Consider the following 18,144-nt stretch of genomic DNA (forward strand, 5'->3'; position numbering starts at 1 on the left):
AAAATAAAAAGTTATGGTCCTTCCTGGAATTTCCACTCAACCAGTGCTCTGTTTCTCCCCCCCACCCCACCCCCCTTGCCTTTGTTTCCCTAATAGCTGGCACTCTATAAAAATCTTTGGAAATATTTGCTGGTTGCCAGATGCTTTGAGACAAGAGTCCCATCCAAGTTGGCTAGTATGACCTTGCTAGTCCAAATTCTCCTCTATTAAAATATTAAAAACTCTAATCTTGCCTCAGTTTCTCCAGCATTACATCACTATAATCCCCAGTTTTGTTCATGACTTTCACATTCTTCCACTCTTCAGTATATTTTCCCTACACATTAGTACCAATATTGGCTAAAAAAAAAAAAAAAGGACTGTTTTTTCTCTTTCTTCAGTATTTTTCCACCACATCACTTCTACATTCCATTTCTTCTCTTCCTTTGATCCCTTGCTTGAGATATGTCAACTCTACTCTATGACTTACTCTGACCTTTATCCTATCAAATCAATCTTGCAAAAAAAACCAGAATTTGATTACTCCTCATCAATACTTTTCACACCTATCCCTAAGTTGTTCAAAGAATCTATCTGGAAAGAAAATCATAAAATCATTCTGACCAGATGAATCAGAAGTTTATTTGATTCTCAATTGAGTGGGGGATGTCACTAGAGCAAAGCAATCCACAGTCCTACTACCTAATTGATTCTGTCCCACACACCACAGCAGTTAATCCAGTCTAAACCTATGCTTCTCTTCAAGTCTCTGATTACAACTCCTCTCCTGAACTTTCCAGTCCAGATACTCATCTCATGAGTCAACAACATAACTAAGATCATTCCCTAGAAGTTAGCTCTCATTATTTCTCCCTTCTCTTCTTTTGGGAGAAGACGGCCCTTCTTCCAGCCAAAATTACTCCAATCCATTGAATCATTTCTATAACTAGCCTTCTCACATGATTGGTGTTGAATAAAGTGGTGTGTCTGACCAGATAATCAGTGAATGAGAAAACAATCAGTTCAGATAAAAATATAGCTATAGCCTTTATAAGGGCCAAGAGAAAGGATTGAACCTCTCATTTTATTGGGATAGGTAATATCCTGGTAAGAAAACACCCTCACCCACAATGCAGATTAACAGCTCCTCTGTCAATTATAATTTTTAGCAAGTTGCCTAAAACATGGAGAATTTAAGTGACTTAGACAGGGTCACAATCTAGATTTTGTCAGAAAAGGGATTTGAATGCAGACCTTCCTAACTTCCAAGCCAGTTCCTTATGACTGCCACTTTGATGTATATATTCCAGTATTAGAAAAAGCTTGTTTTTTGTAAGTTTGAATCTGTATAGTTAAAAACAAACAAAAAACTTTTTAAAAAGGAGAAACAATACTAGTGTATCTTAGGGTCCACTTTGCCTCAATTGGAATGTTCTGAGATAAATCAAGCAATACAACTGATTATTAAAACTAGTTTACAATATTCACTACCATCACTAACTATAAAAATAAGAAAAAATTGAGGGGACACAGAGGGTAAAAAAAGGTTATTTTTGTTGATAAAAAAAATTCTATTTATAGAATTTAACTAAAAATTAGTTGAAGCAATTATTTATTTCTAGATAGTAATGGTATAAAATAAATCCACATAAATCATCAGAATTTAGAATAGAAAGAAATTATTTTAAAAATAACTAATCTATAAAAACATTTGTGAGTCCAACATGTATAAAAACAGCACAAATGTAAATACAAAACACTATATGCTAAATTATAGTATAGTATTGAATATAGAACTTAATGACCGGAAATAATAGTTTTTCATATATGACCTATGTGTATGTATGTATATATATATATATACACAAAATGTATATATACAGAAAAATAATAAATGTATACATACATACCCATGTGTATTTATAAGATGTGCATGTACATAGATACAATTCATATGTATGTTACCCAATTTAATTATTCAGTACCATGCCAATCAAACTTCCAAAGAATTACAGTATAATACTAGAAACAAACATCAAAATTTATCTGGAGTCAAAGAAAATTTAGAATCTCTGGAAATATAATAGGGAAAAAAAATCAAAGGGGAAGCCTAGCTTACTGGATCTCAAACCAAACAAGTAGGAATCATAAAAGCTTTTTCATTAGTTTAAAAATTGGACAAAATTGACCAACAAAATATTTAGGTACAGGTGATGGAGAAGCAATTGAATATTAATATAACTTTTGTTATTAAATCCTAAACCTAAAATTACTAAAGTATTAACTCAGAAACAACTGAAAAAACTGGAAAGTACTTTATAATAAATTATACATATATTACCATCTTACAACATATATGACAATAAGTCCTAAAAGGGTGTGAAAGAGCATCATAAAAAATTAAATGGATAATTTAGATTACATAAAATTAGGAGGCTTTTACACAAACAAAAGCAATGTAGTTGAAATTAAAAGTGGCATAATTAAATAGGAAAAATCTTTGTCAATAACTTTCTGATAAAGATCTAATATCCAAGATTTATAGGAAACTGACTGAAATGTATAAGAGCAAGAGCCATTTTACAATAGCCAAATGGTCAGACTATTTAAACATGTAGTTCTCAAAGAAAAGTTTTCAAGGAGAGATAGCTATTTAGCTACACTTAGAGGCCAGGAACACGTTATTAACTTTACATGAAAAAAATCTGACAAATACAAGCGGGAGTCTAAGTGAAGCTTACTCATGCTTATCCCTTCACTCCTCCAAAACTAATGATTTGCCAACTCTAGTAATTTTACCTCCAACACATTTCCCAAATTTCTTAACTACAGAGACTCTCAAACACCTCCCAAATCCAAGCCTTCTTATCCTCTTACCTGCACTTTTGTAAAAGGTATCCAGTTCAGCTTCCTTAGCTGAAATGTTTCTGCTCTAGACAAAGCACTAAAAGTGATAATCTTAAAGCTAAAAAGTCTGGCCTTTTCACAACCAGACTCAAGAAATCTCCTTAATTCCTGACTGCTTTTAAGATAAAATGCAAACTACTCTGCCCTAAAAAGGCTTCAAAAACCTGGCTCCAATATGCTTTTCAGAATGGATTGCATGTTTTCTCTCCACAACTCCTCTAAGTTTCTAGCCCATTCTCAGCTTTTTAAAAAGTTGTCACACATTCCTGAAATTCTTCCCAGTATGCCTCAGTTCCCTTCAGGGAATAGATAAAGCATTAGTTCCTTCAAAGTGCTTTTCTTCATTTCTTCTGTAGGTATTATAAAATCCATTCAAAAAATTTCTAAGCAGTCTATCTAGAGACATGTTGTTTTCCTCAGTGCAATCAATGTAAACTCCACATGATCAAGGACTCTTGTTTTTGTCTTTGAATATACAAAATGTATCCTCAGCTCCTAAGTACATAGCCTAATAATAATAGTAAGCACTTTAAAATATTTGTTCAAATGTATTGGTCAACCTGCCATCTGGGGGAGGGGATGGAGGGAAGGAGGGGAAAAACTGGAACAAAAGGTTTGGCAATTGTCAATACTGAAAAATTACCCATGCATATAACTTCTAAATAAAAAGCTATTAAAAAAAAAAAAAGAAAAAAGAAAGTAACTGGGGAAAACATTAAACAAACAAACAAACAAACAAACAAATAAAGGAAATTATCACAGAAATTCTTATTGTCCCAGTTAAAATCATTTTACCTTCTTTGGTGGTGGTGTCATCATAAAACGGATTATTTTCTGAAGTAAATTGATATATTCAAATGGAATTTTATTGGGCAATGTCAGTATCTGTCATTCAATCACCATTTCTGCAATCTAAACTTCTCTTATCATGCCCCATTAAGTATTTCTCCCTCCCCACCCTTCTATTTCTTTAGAGTCTGCTAGGTGGATAGAAACTAGACCTAGCTTCAGTCAGAAAAACCTGAATTCAAATATAAATTCAGACATTTGCTATCTATAGGGCAAGTTATTTAACTTTTGTTTGCCTCAGTTTTTTCAAGTCTAAAATAAGGATAACAATATCATCTGTCTCATAGATTTATTGTGAAGACCAAATAAGATATTGACAAAAATACTTAGCACAGCATGTGACACATTTTTTAATCACATCTATCTTTTCATGACCCCATTTGGGGTTTTCTTGACAAAAATTTTGGAATTTTTGCCATTTTCTTCTCCAGTTCATTTACAGATGAGGAAACTGAGGCAAAGGGTTAAGTGACTTGTGTAAGGAAACACAGTTATTAAGTGTTTGAGGGCAAATTTTGTTATGCCACAGTTTTCTTTAACCGTCCTGACTCAGTTTCCCTGTCTCAGTTACCTTAACTGTTCTGTCTCTGACCCAGTAAAACTAAGGATTAATCGCTCTCGGGTTATGAATTAGCAAGATAAAAGAGTAGATCTCCTGACTCTTTTAGGGATTTACAATATTCCTTTAGAATATTCCAAGATCAACCCATGATATCTTTACTTCTTTGTCTCTGGAATTTTTAGGTTTTATGGCTTCCCCTCCCTGATAAAAAAACTTTCCCTCCCTTTCTCTTTGCCTCCAAAAAGGTATTTAAGAAGTTGGGGTTCTTCCATTCATTGCTGGAGAATGGCATCTGGCAGCTGTATGCTGGACGCTGGATTCTTTGGGTCCTCCAGCCCTGGGACCAATATGGATTCCTTGGTCCCAGTATACTTATCTCTGTCTGACTGGATAATCTGAGACGAGAGTCCTGTCCAGTCAATCTTACTCTCCCATTAATAAAATATTAAAAACTCTCTAATCTCTCTCCTGCCTCAGTTTCTCCGGCATTACAATTTGAACTCAGGAAGATGTATATTCCTGATTCCTGCCCCAGCAGTCCATCCACTGAACACAGCTACAAACATATGAATTTTTATAGCTTCCTTTCCCAACTTAATATGGTTGATTTCTTCAATTCTAAAATAAGCTGTCTCATAACTTGAATTTATATTCTACCCCGCTTCTAATCTAGAATAGTGTCTGGCATGTGGTGAGTGATTAATAAATACTTGCTGACTGACTGAGTCAGTTCAGCACCACATACAGAGAATTCACATTAATAAGATCACAGATTTGATAAAGTATTGAAATTTTTGGTGAGTTAAATAAAATGGTGTGTGTATGGGGTAAGGGGGGGGGGTGTCAAGCTAAACATATGTTTAAATTTTCTTTTTTTATGTTTGGGGTGGGGGTCAAGTTAAACATATGTTTGAATTTTCTTTTTTTATGTTTCTGGAACAGATCAAGGATATTCACTCTCCATAAATAAGATCAAGGTCTCCTTCACAGAACTTGTCCCAATAAATTCATTTTCAGGATTCCATGTGGATTCTCTTGAATTATCTTTTTATAGCACAAAGCTTTTCCTATATAGCCCCACTTGGTTACTGATGAAATACTTGTGCTAAGCAGAAGTTTCACCTGCAATATTCTCTTTCAGAAGGTGGGAGTAGAGTTGGTTTTTGTTTTGTTTTGTTTTATGTTGAGAGTATGGTGAAATGAAATGTAAAGTGTTTTTTGTATTTGTTACTGTCCTTTTTCCAATCCATTTTCTTTAGCTAGCCTGGAGAATTATTATACTGAAATTCTACTTCAATAACAATCTCTCCGCACTGATGCTCACCTCCCAACTGTGACATTTTTCTTTCAATCAAATGTGTTTTTGTAAAAAGTAAACAGCCTGTTGTTTGCTGAATTTATACAAGTTTCATACGGTATTGATTTTACAAATAACATAATCAGGTTTATGAAATAGCCCAGGCAATAAAATTCAAGATAGCCGCAATGAGGAAAATTTAGAATTTATTTAGTACTGAGCTCAGGACAGAGTTTTAATCCAATTCCGTGCTTTACAGAACTAAAGACAGCCTTATAAGCATTTCTGTTCGGCTTGTTACATTTTAATCTGTGATTCGCATTTTACAACAGGAAGATAGGGGGTTTTACAGGATAAAAGGAGAAATCCCACCAGGGCATTATCATAGATAGATGGTTTCAAGTACCATCCTCTTGGTACTACCCACAGGAAACAGATACCCTTAAAGGCATTGTTGAGCTGGCCTTTTGGAATGCAGAAGAAATCCCCCAGTCTAGCTGAGCAAACTTTCTTCTGCTGGCCCGAGGTGGACAGAAGAGCTATTTGTCCATTTCAGTTTACAACTTAGTTTCAGAATAAATAGTACATATCCATGGAAAGTATAAGGGAAGGGAAGCAAGATTTAGAAATGAACTGTTTGGGTTGTCAGTTTGTGGCAATCTTAATTGTCTATACCTGTATCTTTACTGGCCTTCTCCAATCAAAACTTCTCCCAACCTCCTCCAGCCCACTCCATGATCACTAACATTCCAAAAACTATCTAAATTGCAGCTGTTTGGGCTGTTCAAAAAAAAATTAAGGAAAGTCAGTATGGACCCAGATGCCAGCTCATCCCACAAGAAATTTAAAAGAAAACAAAACCAAAAAAGTACAAAGCTGCTCCACAATTTAAAATATTCTAAACATTCCAAATATGAAACAGCAACACAAGAGGGAATAACGAAATTAAAAATTCCATCACTTTTGTGTGACTTTGAGTTTCACCATTCTTCCCATAGAATGCTAAATCTGATACCTCATGAAAGTGAACAGTTTGTTTTATTTATGACCCCTTTGACGAGCTTAGTGAGAACAGCTGTGACATACATCTTTGTCTTAGCAATGATCCTTCATCTGTATTCAGAAAACACTAAAATGAATCCCATTTAACCAACAGCCAGCCTAGCAGACCAAAGTGAATTGCAGTTTATGACAGGAAACTGTTTTTTTAAAATCTTAACTACATTCGTTTTACTAGTAGAACTAGGATTAATGAGAAAGACTTTTTTTTAGAAGCCTATTATGTTTTAAATAAACTCCTTGACTTTACCTTAAAATTCAAATCCCTCTGGCTTTCATTGATTTGCCAATAATTGTGGCTTGTTGCTTAGGCTTTTAGTTTTGTTGTTTAATTTTGATGGCTCTGACTGAACATAAATAGCAATTATTTTCTATTCTTGACATTTCCCTTCCCCCCTCCCCAATCCCAGATTGATTTCTTTGTGATGGTAAATAGAGCTATCTTTTGTCTTAATTTTCACTCTGTCCTTAGTAGTTGATTGGGCATTGTCTCAAGCAAGCTGAGTCCTGGGGGAAAGACCTAGATCATCCACTGTATCTTGCCACTGGATATTGTGACTCAAAGAGAGATTGGAAGGGGTGTACTAGGTAACTTTTAAAATCTTTTCAACTCTAATGGAAGTGTGCTATAGACAATTAGCAGAAGAGCATTTCTCAAGATAGCTCCAGAAAAAACAAAACAAAAAAACAAACAAACAAAAATAAAAAAACTGAATAAGAAGGAGCTTCAGAGAGAAAATAAGAAAGTATCCAAAGCATGTTTCTTTGTAATAATCTCTACTGAGGCATGGGACATGAAGGGAAGGGAAGCTTTTCTGATTAAATCTATGGTACTCTGATTAAATCTATGGATCTCTTCTTAAAATAATGTTTTTAAATATTTATAATAAAATGCACAGGGTTTCAAAGAAAAATCAATTCTTAGAATTTTGTTGTTGAGTCATTCAGTCATTTCTGACTCTGACCCATTTGGGGTTTTCTTGACAAAGATGCTGGAGTGGTTTGCCATTTCCTTCTCCAGATCATTTTACAAATGAAGAAACTGAGACCAACAGAAATTAAATGACTTATCCAAGGTCACTTATGCCACAGTTCTCTTTGACTCCTGACTCAGTTTCTTTAATTATCCTGACTCAGTTTCTCTAAATTGTCCTGTCTCACTTTATAATTGTTCTGCTCAATTCTGTAAAACTACCCCTCCCTCTTAATCAGAATATTTGATAAGGATAAAAGATCTTATATTTTACAGTATCAGAATGCCTCTCCTCATCCCAAGCTATTAGAATATCAGATACTGTTTTATCAAGCTGCCTCTCCCCATCTCCGGTGGCTCACCCCATCCTGTAAGAGTCCTGTTCCAGCTCTCAGCACTGTGACTCTGCCCCTGTCTCAATCTACCCACTGTGGCTGAGCCACGTATATATAGGTCGTTGAGAACTCATGTTGTTTGCTGGATTCTTGGAGAAGATAGTTCATTCAGCCCTGGGACCAAACCATGGATCCATTTGGTCCCAGTAAATCTCTCCCTTTCAAATAAATTATTAAACACTCTCTAATCTCTACCTCACCTCAGTTTCTCTGGCATTACATTTTGGAGAATTTCCAGATTGATATTAGAAAATGAGAGCAGGATTAGAGAATAGAGACATTCGGGTCTCCACCTTGGGTCTCAGGGTGGCTGGGGATCTGGGTTCTTTGCTTGGAGAGGCTGGCCCTCTGAATTTTTTTCCAGAGCCTCCGGGAAAGAGCAGTTTTCAGTTAGAACTGTGCCTGACACCTGATGGTGGACGTCTCCATTTGGCCACGGGAGAATTTGGTTTCAAAACCCCTGCAGAGTAAGTATTCTGTCTAATCTGATTGCTAGCAAATCTGGTCCCCAGAAAAAGTTGGGCTCGTGAGCCATACAACTCTGGGAAGTGCCTATAGAACACTAAATGGAACTATCTGGTTCTGAGTACCTTTTGGTACTACCTGACACCAAACTGGGGCTTGGGGAAAAAAGCTCTGTTTGGATTCTGGAAGGGAAGACTCTAGAGCTGCAACAACTTCCCTCAGGGCTATTTTAAGGTTTCCAGATAGTCCCTGGTCTGTGTGTAAATGTTTTGTTTAATTTTTTTTGTTTAACTTCACAGTCTATGTCTCTGTGTTCTGTGTGACTTGTTTGTCTGTCCTGTTAATTTGGGAATTGGTGATTTCAATGTTGTAACTGTACTTAGTATAAAATTTGCTTGTCATAATTTATAAGTATTTTAAAACTGGCAATTGGGTATTTCCTTGAAGTAGTTTAAAATTCAGGTTTGGCTTGGGTTGGGCTAGCCTAGATAAGGCCTCTGGAGAACAAAGGAGTTTATGCTAATTGCTTTGAACTCTGGCTGTAGAAAACATTTGATTAGGAATTTTAGGATGATTCTGAAATTGTGGGAAATAATTTTACTATTGCCTTTGCATGCCAAATTTGTTCTGAGTATTCTTTTGGCCAGTTTTTAAATAGTGGGAAATAATTTTACTGTTGCTTATGCAAGCTAGATTTAGTTAGCTTTAAGTATAGGATCTTAAAGAACAATAGCTTGTTAAAGAAGTTCTGTTAACTTGCCTGAAAGGGGTCATGTGCCTCTAATTAGATAAAGAAAGGTCTGACTTTTCTAAAGGCTCCAACTCTGACCAAAGTTGGAGTTTAGGAAAAGTCCATTGGGAATAATGGCCACATGGGGCCAGAGAGAGAGAGAAAAAACAAAAAAAACCAAACAAACAAAAAAAAAAAAACTATGCTGTTTAGTGAAATTCGTTATTTGAAATATGATAGGAAAAGCAGTTTTATATCATTGGGAATTTAAAGCTGTATTTGATTGGATTTTAAGTTAAAATATAGGTTATTAAAACAAAATGCCAGTAGTTTACCTTGGGAGGTCATGTTTGTATCTCCCTATTTAGATGGCATGTTTCTTTCTAGAAGTATTGGGTAATTTGTAAACTATGAGTTATGCCTTAAAAATTTGTCAGCTCTGTTGGGTAAGTTTTGTGAAATTTGGTTCAAAGTTATTTGATAATCTTGATGTTTAAGGTTTTTTTAAAAAGTGAGTTAAACACAAGGGACAAAAAAGATTCATTTACAAAAGCAATTAATAGTTTAAATGGAGCATCTAGTATTTGTTTGGGAGTGTTTAAATCATGTCAGAGAAAGTTTGAACAAGTAGGCAATGGGAGGAGAGAGAAAGAGATGGGACAGGAAGAGGTAGTGTGAGAGAAGGAAGAAGAGAGAAGAATATGGCTTTCCAGAAATAGGTAACAAAAAGGCACAAACCCCTAGTGAATTTGCCATTTGCCATGGGAAAAAAGATACCCCATGAGATTGGGGCCTGTCTTTAGTTGGCAGATTGGATCCTGGGGGAAATGGCACCCTAAAATGGTTAGCTGTGAGAAGTTGGGGTCAGGAAGCATGATGGAATGGGGAAAGGGAGACCATGTGGAAAGGGACAATCTAATTCCCCTCCTCCCCATTAAGATGGTGGGGTTTTTTTGGTCTTTTTTTTTTTTTTTAAACAAACTGCAGCTCCTTGCTGGTTCAAATATTGATTGCTTCTACTATTTAAAGGATATTTTAAGAAATCTTTCAGATTCTTTTATATGGGTATTCTGTATAAGTTTAATTACTTGTATCCTAAACTTAGGCCCATCATTTAAAAAGCTTCTGAAAATAATACTTTTTCCTTGTCCTTTTGAAAATGTTTCTGTTAAATATGAAAGATAACTTGTGAACTTACTGAAACAAATTTATTACTATTATCAACATGAGGTTATGGTATTTCTAAAAGTTTAATAGTTTTAAGGAGCTCTTGGATTCTTTTATGTGGTATTGGTATATTCTGTATAAGATATTCTATCTAAGTTTTAATTGATTGTATTGGGTCATCCTGCGGTCATTTAAAGAGCCTTTAAAAATAATTTTTTTTTTGTCCTTTTGAAAATGTTTCTGTTATGGACAACATGCAATTTGGAATATTTGTCTATGTATTGGGTATTTAAAAGCAAACTGATTTGTATGTATAATGTTTACTTATGGAAACATCTACTTAGATATGAAAGAAGTGAACTTACTGAGACAAATTCTTACTGTTATAAATATAAGGTTATGGTAAATATCTGTTTAGGATTTATCTGAAATTTTGGTTAATGGGATTTGTTATTGGAAGTAAAAATTTCTTGGGCTTGTAGTTAATATTATTTGGGAGTTTTAAAGATTCATTGGGACAGTTATCTGGAGTAAACTGACTTTAAGTGGCTTATTTATCCTGTATGAGCTTAGGGATCAGTTTTGATTGCTTATGTTATGTTATAATTATGTCCCTGCATTTTTCCTGCTATAACTAATTTCTATCATCAGAGCAATGGTCACTAGAAACTAATGCAATTCAATTATGTCATACCTTGTTGTTTCCAACCTGGTTATATGGAATCATTATATCCTAAATATTTGGGCAAATAAGTATTTAGTCTAATCATCTATCTGTTACTGGATATTGTGTCTGGATATTCAAGTTTTTTTTTTTTTTTTAAGGTTTCTAACTAATGAAAGGACAAAAGCCTAACTGCTATTTTATCTATTGGGACTATAGCTGACGGCCATTTGCCTGTCCTGTGAAGAAAACCTATTAAGCTGCTGGCCAATTCATACTGACCTCTTCATACTTTGTATCAATCTGTTCTAAGCTTTATTTGTTAGATTTATATTTTTTATTCTAGATTTTGGTTAACTTACAGATATTGACTTGCTTCTGAGACATGGATCAGCCCATTTGAAGCTTTGGTGCCAGGCAGTGTGGCCACACCCATCCCCTCCCTAGACTGAGCATCTCGGCCCATCCTCAGCACGAAGCAGTTTTTGAAAGACCACTGCTCCTGATAGAATTTGGACTGATATAGGGGAGTGGGAAAGTGGTTGAATTATTGTTAAAGTTTTAACTGTATTACTTTGTTTTGTTAAAACTGAGATTTGTTAAAACTGTGTAACTATTGCTGTATGTTTGAGAGATTTTTAGGAAACTTATTGTACTAGTTTGTTAAGTATAGGAATTTTGATCCACTCTTGGGATTTATATGTGGAATGGTTATTTCCAAAAATAATATCCTTGTAATTGGAGTTTTCTAATTCTCAAGCATTTCCTAACTGGAAAAAAAGGGAGGAAGAAACTGGTTAGGAAATTGGGGAAACTGATGTATTTTTCTTAGGCACTTCTGGCCCACCCCCTATCTCATTAGTTCAGATTGACTTGGAAATCATTTAAACACTCCTTTTCGTTTTTTACTCCTTGCTTAAAATTTACTGGACTATTATTTTCTGGTTATGTTTTAATTTTGAAATCCCTTATTCTGTTGAAATTGCCCTAGCAGACTCAGTTTGGGGGATTGTTTTTTAGACACAATGAGAAATCAGACACTTATCTTGGGACTGGCAGTCTCTCTGATCTGTTTCTTCACTCCTGTAATCCCAGTTCCTTAATTAGTATTTCAGCATTCTCAAAAGACATTGCAATTTGGTATTAGACCTCTAATAGTTTGAGGTTGCCTGCCTTAGTCTAACTGCCTCATTTGCTCAGAAATCTGGATCCTAGTAGCAGCTCCTGTTCTATCAGGAGGGGACAGATGGATCTTCTCCAGGCCTCACTTTTTTCCCCCTTTGAATTCCCTGATAGACTTGGGGTGCCCATCTTAGGATGGGCAGCAGGACTTTCTTGAGCACTGCTACTCCCTATATAAGCAGAGGCTGAGTTAAATGCACAAATGATCACAGATCTAACTCACAGTGAATTGTCCATCTCATACTGGATTCTCTGGCTGAGATGCTCTCCAACTGCAGAGGACCTGCTATTTCTGCAACAGGGAGGCTTGTGTGCCTCCCTAAATGAGAAATGCTGTTTTTATGCTAATAACTCTGGAGTTATCAGAGAGAGACTTGTCCTTGCCATAAGTCCTTGCTTTTTTCTAGTTTTATTTTGGTTTATTTGCTTTACATAGCTGTGGTCAAAATTATGGTGCTAAGACCTTTTAGAGGAAGGTAATTCAATGATTTGAATATTCAAAAGAGAGAGTGTGTAGAATGTTGTGCCACAGTTCTCTTTTATTATCATGACTCAGTTTCCCTAAATTGTCTTGCCTTGGTTTCCCTAATTGTTCTGCCTCAGTTTATAACTGTTCTGCTCAATCTTGCAAAAGCACTCTTCCCTCTTAATCAGAATATTTGATAAGGACAAAAGACCTTATATTTTAGAATATCAGAATACCTCTCCCCATCCCAAGCTATTAGAATATTAAATACTGTGTTATCAAGATGTCTCTCCCCATCTCCAGGGTGACTCACCCTATTATGTCATCCCCATCTCCTGTGGCTCACCCCACCCTGTGGGGTTCTGTCAGACTCCGTTCCCGCTCTCAGCATCCTGCCTCAGCCTACCTCGTGTCTGAGCCATGTGTATATAGGTCATTGAGAATCACATTGTTTGCTGGAATCAGCAAACACATCCCAGCCCTGGGATCAAACCAGATCCATTTGGTCCCAGTAAATCTCTTCCTTTTAAATAAATTATTAAATACTCTCTAATCTCTATCTTGCCTCAGTTTCTCCGGCATTACATACTCTTAAGTATAAGAGATATGTGAAATTAGAACTTTGGTACTGCTGATTTTAAACCCATCACTATCCACTTCATATCCTCACTGATTCTAACTGCTCAAGAAAAAAGTTCACAGACATCAAATAAAAAACCCCTACTTTAAAATGTATCCAACATAAATGAGGATAGTTACATTTAACTTAATTATAATTTCATTAAATATAATCTAAATTTAAATTAAGCTTTAATAACAAAGCTGCATGGAGGCTTGTGGGATACACTGCATAAGCAGACCATGGTATAGCATTAACTCATTGCTATCATTCCTAAAGAGCTTGGAACGTAAAAGAAAAGTAGTATTGAATGTGGAGACAATTTGACACTAAAATTAAGTGTGTGTAGATGAAAAAAACTTATCAAATCAAGAAATTCTGCAAACATAATAACTAGTTTATATATGGGGTGGGGATGGGGGTGTATGGGTGTGTATATCACTCAGATAGTTACATGGGCTCTCCCCTATAATTCATGATATCTCCTGACCAATTAGGAAATGCTTGAGAATTAGAAAACGCCAATTACAAGGATGTTACCTAATTAGGATCATATAAATCACAACTTTTATGATCCTCAGTGTTTTCATCTATCGAGGCACTTACATTAGATAGCCTTTGAAATCTCTCCAGCTATAATAGTATATGAACTTCTGTGAAACTTAAATTGATGCAACTGAATGAATAAATCTTACAATTTTGTCAAAATGACCAAGATTAACTGAAAGTATCATCTTTGACCATTAAGATGAAAATGAATACATGCTGTGGCTTTAGTAAACTAAGTAGACTTTTTCCCATAAAATATACATAGAAAGCCTCTGTATGGGAAGGCTTTCAAGACAAAAGGATGGAAGCTGGTTAGAGAAAATGTTGACACTAAATTTACACATATTTTAGAAGCATGGCATTAATCACAATATGTTCTATAAGTGTGCACATCTGGAGAACTCTTCCTGTGGGTAAAAACCCACATGTATACAGTCTTACTAAATAAGGTAACAAATTTTGCTTATTTCAGAATTACATTTTGTTTGTAAAACAGTATGAAATCTTTGGAGTTTTGTGAGACACAGCTCTCCAGACACAAGCTTTTTTAGTTGCCATGTTTAACTTAATTTTTCCCCTTTAGCTGATTAGGACTACAAAAACCTGGCCTTGCAAAAAAAAAAAAAAAAAACCATTCTCTAATTCCACTGTATCTTATTCCTGCTCCAAAGTCAGTAGGAACAGGGTTTGTTAATCATCCTCTACTGTACTATATATCCAAGATATATAGACACAAGTTGAAATTTTTAATTTTTAATTGGAGAATTTATTAAAGTCGACTGGCCCATGGATTCCCATTCAAAGCACATGGCCCTGAACAAAAGGATAATGGGACCTTTTATAAGATCTAAAAAACCCAGCAAACAGGTTAGCTTGCTTTCTTATCTGACATATTTGCAACTTTTTGTTAAAAGGATATATCCAAGACAGGGGTAGGGAGAGTTAAGTCTTGCATGAGATTTCTGCTACTGATATTATGCGGGAGAGGAGACAAGGGTGCAAAAGGGGTTTGGGATTGCTGGATCATTTTAAATTCTCAAACCCAATTTTCCTGGGGGGTCGGGGCTACGGTTGTAACACTACCAAAGGCATGAGAATTGTCCAAATAATTCTTGTATTTCAAGGGGTCGCCTATCAAGAGAATGGGAAAGGAAAGAAGGCATTTGCTCACAATTTAAACTTCACTTTCTGGTATCTCATAGTGATGAACTTCTAGGGCAAATTTATTGAAGAAATATTAGTCCCAGATTTCATGTAATACAGCAATCTTAATTTTTTTTTAATCACTTTCTCTTTTGACAGTCTATTGAAACCTGTGGATCTTTTGCCACAATAATGTTTTAAAATATTGCATAAAATACTTTAATTATCAATAAATAAGACACAGAGAATTACAAAATAAATAAATTCTATTTAAATACAGCTATCAATATTTTTTTTATGTGTTTGTGGACTTTTTTTTTGACTCCTAGTCTAAAATTAATTCTATCTGCTGGCCTGAAAGATGGTGGGGGGAAGGTGGAAATTCCTGAGTAGTTCATCATTTCATTGCTCCCAAAGAGAGATTTATAATCATCATCATCACCATTATCATTATTATAGCTTCTACTATGTTCCAGGTATTATGCTACTCCTTAACACGTTAATATAAATTAATACCCAAGAGTACTTTTCTCTATTATCAGAACTTATAGAAAAGCATGAAGACTTCAATGCCTTGAATTAAGGAAGAGCAATCAATCAGTAAGTATTTATTAATTATTCACTATCAGAGCTAAAACGTAGGGATATAAAAAAAAAAAAAATGACAAAAAACAGTCCCTGTTCTCAAGGAGTATGCATTCGTTTGGAGGAGACAACATGTAAAATATATATATATATATATATATATATATATGTATATATATATAGTACTTGGAAAAAGAAGAAACTGAGAGAAGTGCCATAAAAGGAAGATAGAAATATCCCAAATAAACTTTATAGACTTGACAATTTTGACTGGGTCAGCCTGTCACCTTGTGTTTCAATTATACTCAGCAAATGGGATTGTGCATGTAAAAGTATTTAGTTGGTTTATGAATTCAAGAAAGAGAAACACAGCCCTCATATCCAATGAGCTTATCTAGTTTTCATTTATTGGTATCAAAACAAAGTTTAAAGTAAGATACAACAAACTGTGAAGTAATTCTATTAGATCTTTTTTCCCCTAAATGTGGGATATACTTCAAAACCTCTGAGAACAAACCAAAAACTAGCCACAATTGCAGAGGAACTAGGAATAATTGTCTCATTATATCTTTTTCTGTGGAGAATGGATAGAATAAAAAAAGGTAAAGAGTATTTTGTTATACTCACACTTACTTTATTTTATACTCAACTTATCCAGATCCTTTTATACCAATCTAAGTGATAAGAAAACTTCAACAACATGAATAATTAGGAGATAAGCCTGTTAAAATGTACACCTAGATTGTTAGTTTCTTTGGTGTTTTTTATTATACCTTATGGAACCAATAACTATTGCAATGTCTGATGAAATGGATCTACCCTTCCCCTCCCCCCCCCCCCACTTTATGTGGTATTCCAAACCTTAATGTGATGTTGACTATTTATATAAACCTGGGCTGGTCTTAGTCTTTGGGGAAAATCTTATCTTTAAATATTTCTTCATCTTTAAAAAACAATTTCCTTATCTTTAAAAAAAGATTGTATTAGATAACCTCTTTTGTCCTTTACAACTCTAAATATCTGCTTTCATGAGTCCTAGAGAGGAGTCAAATCTGATCAAAAAACCTCAAAGTGTATGAAAAACAGTAAGCTTATACATGTACACATATATAACCCTGGGCAGGTCTTAGTCTTTGGGGAAAATCCTTCTTTAAATATTTCTTCATCTTTAAAAAAACAATTTCCTTATCTTTAAAAGAAGATTATATTAGATAACCTCTTTTGTCCTTTACAGCTCTAAATATCTGCTTTCATGAGTCTTAGAGAGGAATCAAATCTGATCAAAAACCTCAAAGTGTATGAAAAATAGTAAGCTTATAAATGTACACATATACATTATGTGTATACATTTACATAGCAACATAAAGTACCATTTTATAGAAGATTGACATGAAACTATGAAGGGAGAAATTTCAGCATAGCAACAGCTGCTAACACTGAGTAAAATTCCATGTTTTAGTAAGGAAGCAAAGATCCCTAATTGAGATCATCTGAACAATATCCCTGGCATAGAATTATTTGCATTTCAAATAACCTTCAGCACAATTTGTCTAATCACATCCTGCAGATTCTTCAGAGAGGATTTTTTTTTTGGTGGCATCATTTTCATATTTATAACCAAAGTACATTGGCCATTAAAATAATGTTGACTGACCATGTATATTTTTGTTGTTATTTAGTGATTTTTTTAAAAGAGCTTTCTTGGCAAAGATACCGAAATGGTTTGCCATTTCCTTCTCCAGCTTATTTTGTAGATGAAAAAACTGAAGCAAACAGAGTTAAGTAATTTGCTTTGATCTAACACTGTCCAGGCCCAGCCCTCTATGCATTGGAATATCTAAACTGGATTATGAAAAACAGCAGTTTTCATGGTTTCCAAGAGTGACAGCCATTAAAAACATTAGAGAGATGGAAGAATTAAAAAAAATCCTCAGGAAATAAGATTTTCTTTATTTGGATGCAACAATAAGAGATGGTAGTAACTTAAAGTTAAATGATTTACTGTGGTTAAAAACAAAAACAAAAACAAAACAAAAACAAAAACAAAAACAACAACAACAACAACAACAACAACAAAAAACCCAACCTTGTTAAATATGCTGAGAATGGAAAGTTTGGGTTAATTGAATTTTCTGGCTCATGGAATCATGGAAATCTCAAAGTTGGAAAGTACTTCCAAGACTGAGTATAACTCAAATATGATTAAGCATTATCCCCAACTTCAGGGAGCCAGAAGCATTAAAGGACCTTTCCTAAAAGGAATACATATTCAAGATTCTTAACAGTTGCATCAGAGATCCTGAGCCAGTGTTCCTAAGGTTCTGGAAGTCTTGTTCTTCCATGGGGCAGTAGAAGGTACAGAGACTAGAACTCTGGATCTAATATTAGGTAGACCTGATGGCCATTAAGTCCCTTCTAAAGCTATATGATCCTGTGTTCTAATCTCTCATGTGGCCTCATATTTCTCCTTTTCCAGACCTGACCCTATGATCAAAAAGTTGAACAATACAATATTCTCTACCTTAGAACCCTTTATGTCTTTGTACTTTTGTT

The sequence above is a fragment of the Antechinus flavipes genome, chromosome 5, assembly GCF_016432865.1.
Source record: "Antechinus flavipes isolate AdamAnt ecotype Samford, QLD, Australia chromosome 5, AdamAnt_v2, whole genome shotgun sequence".
NCBI classification, from domain to species: Eukaryota; Metazoa; Chordata; class Mammalia; order Dasyuromorphia; family Dasyuridae; genus Antechinus; species Antechinus flavipes.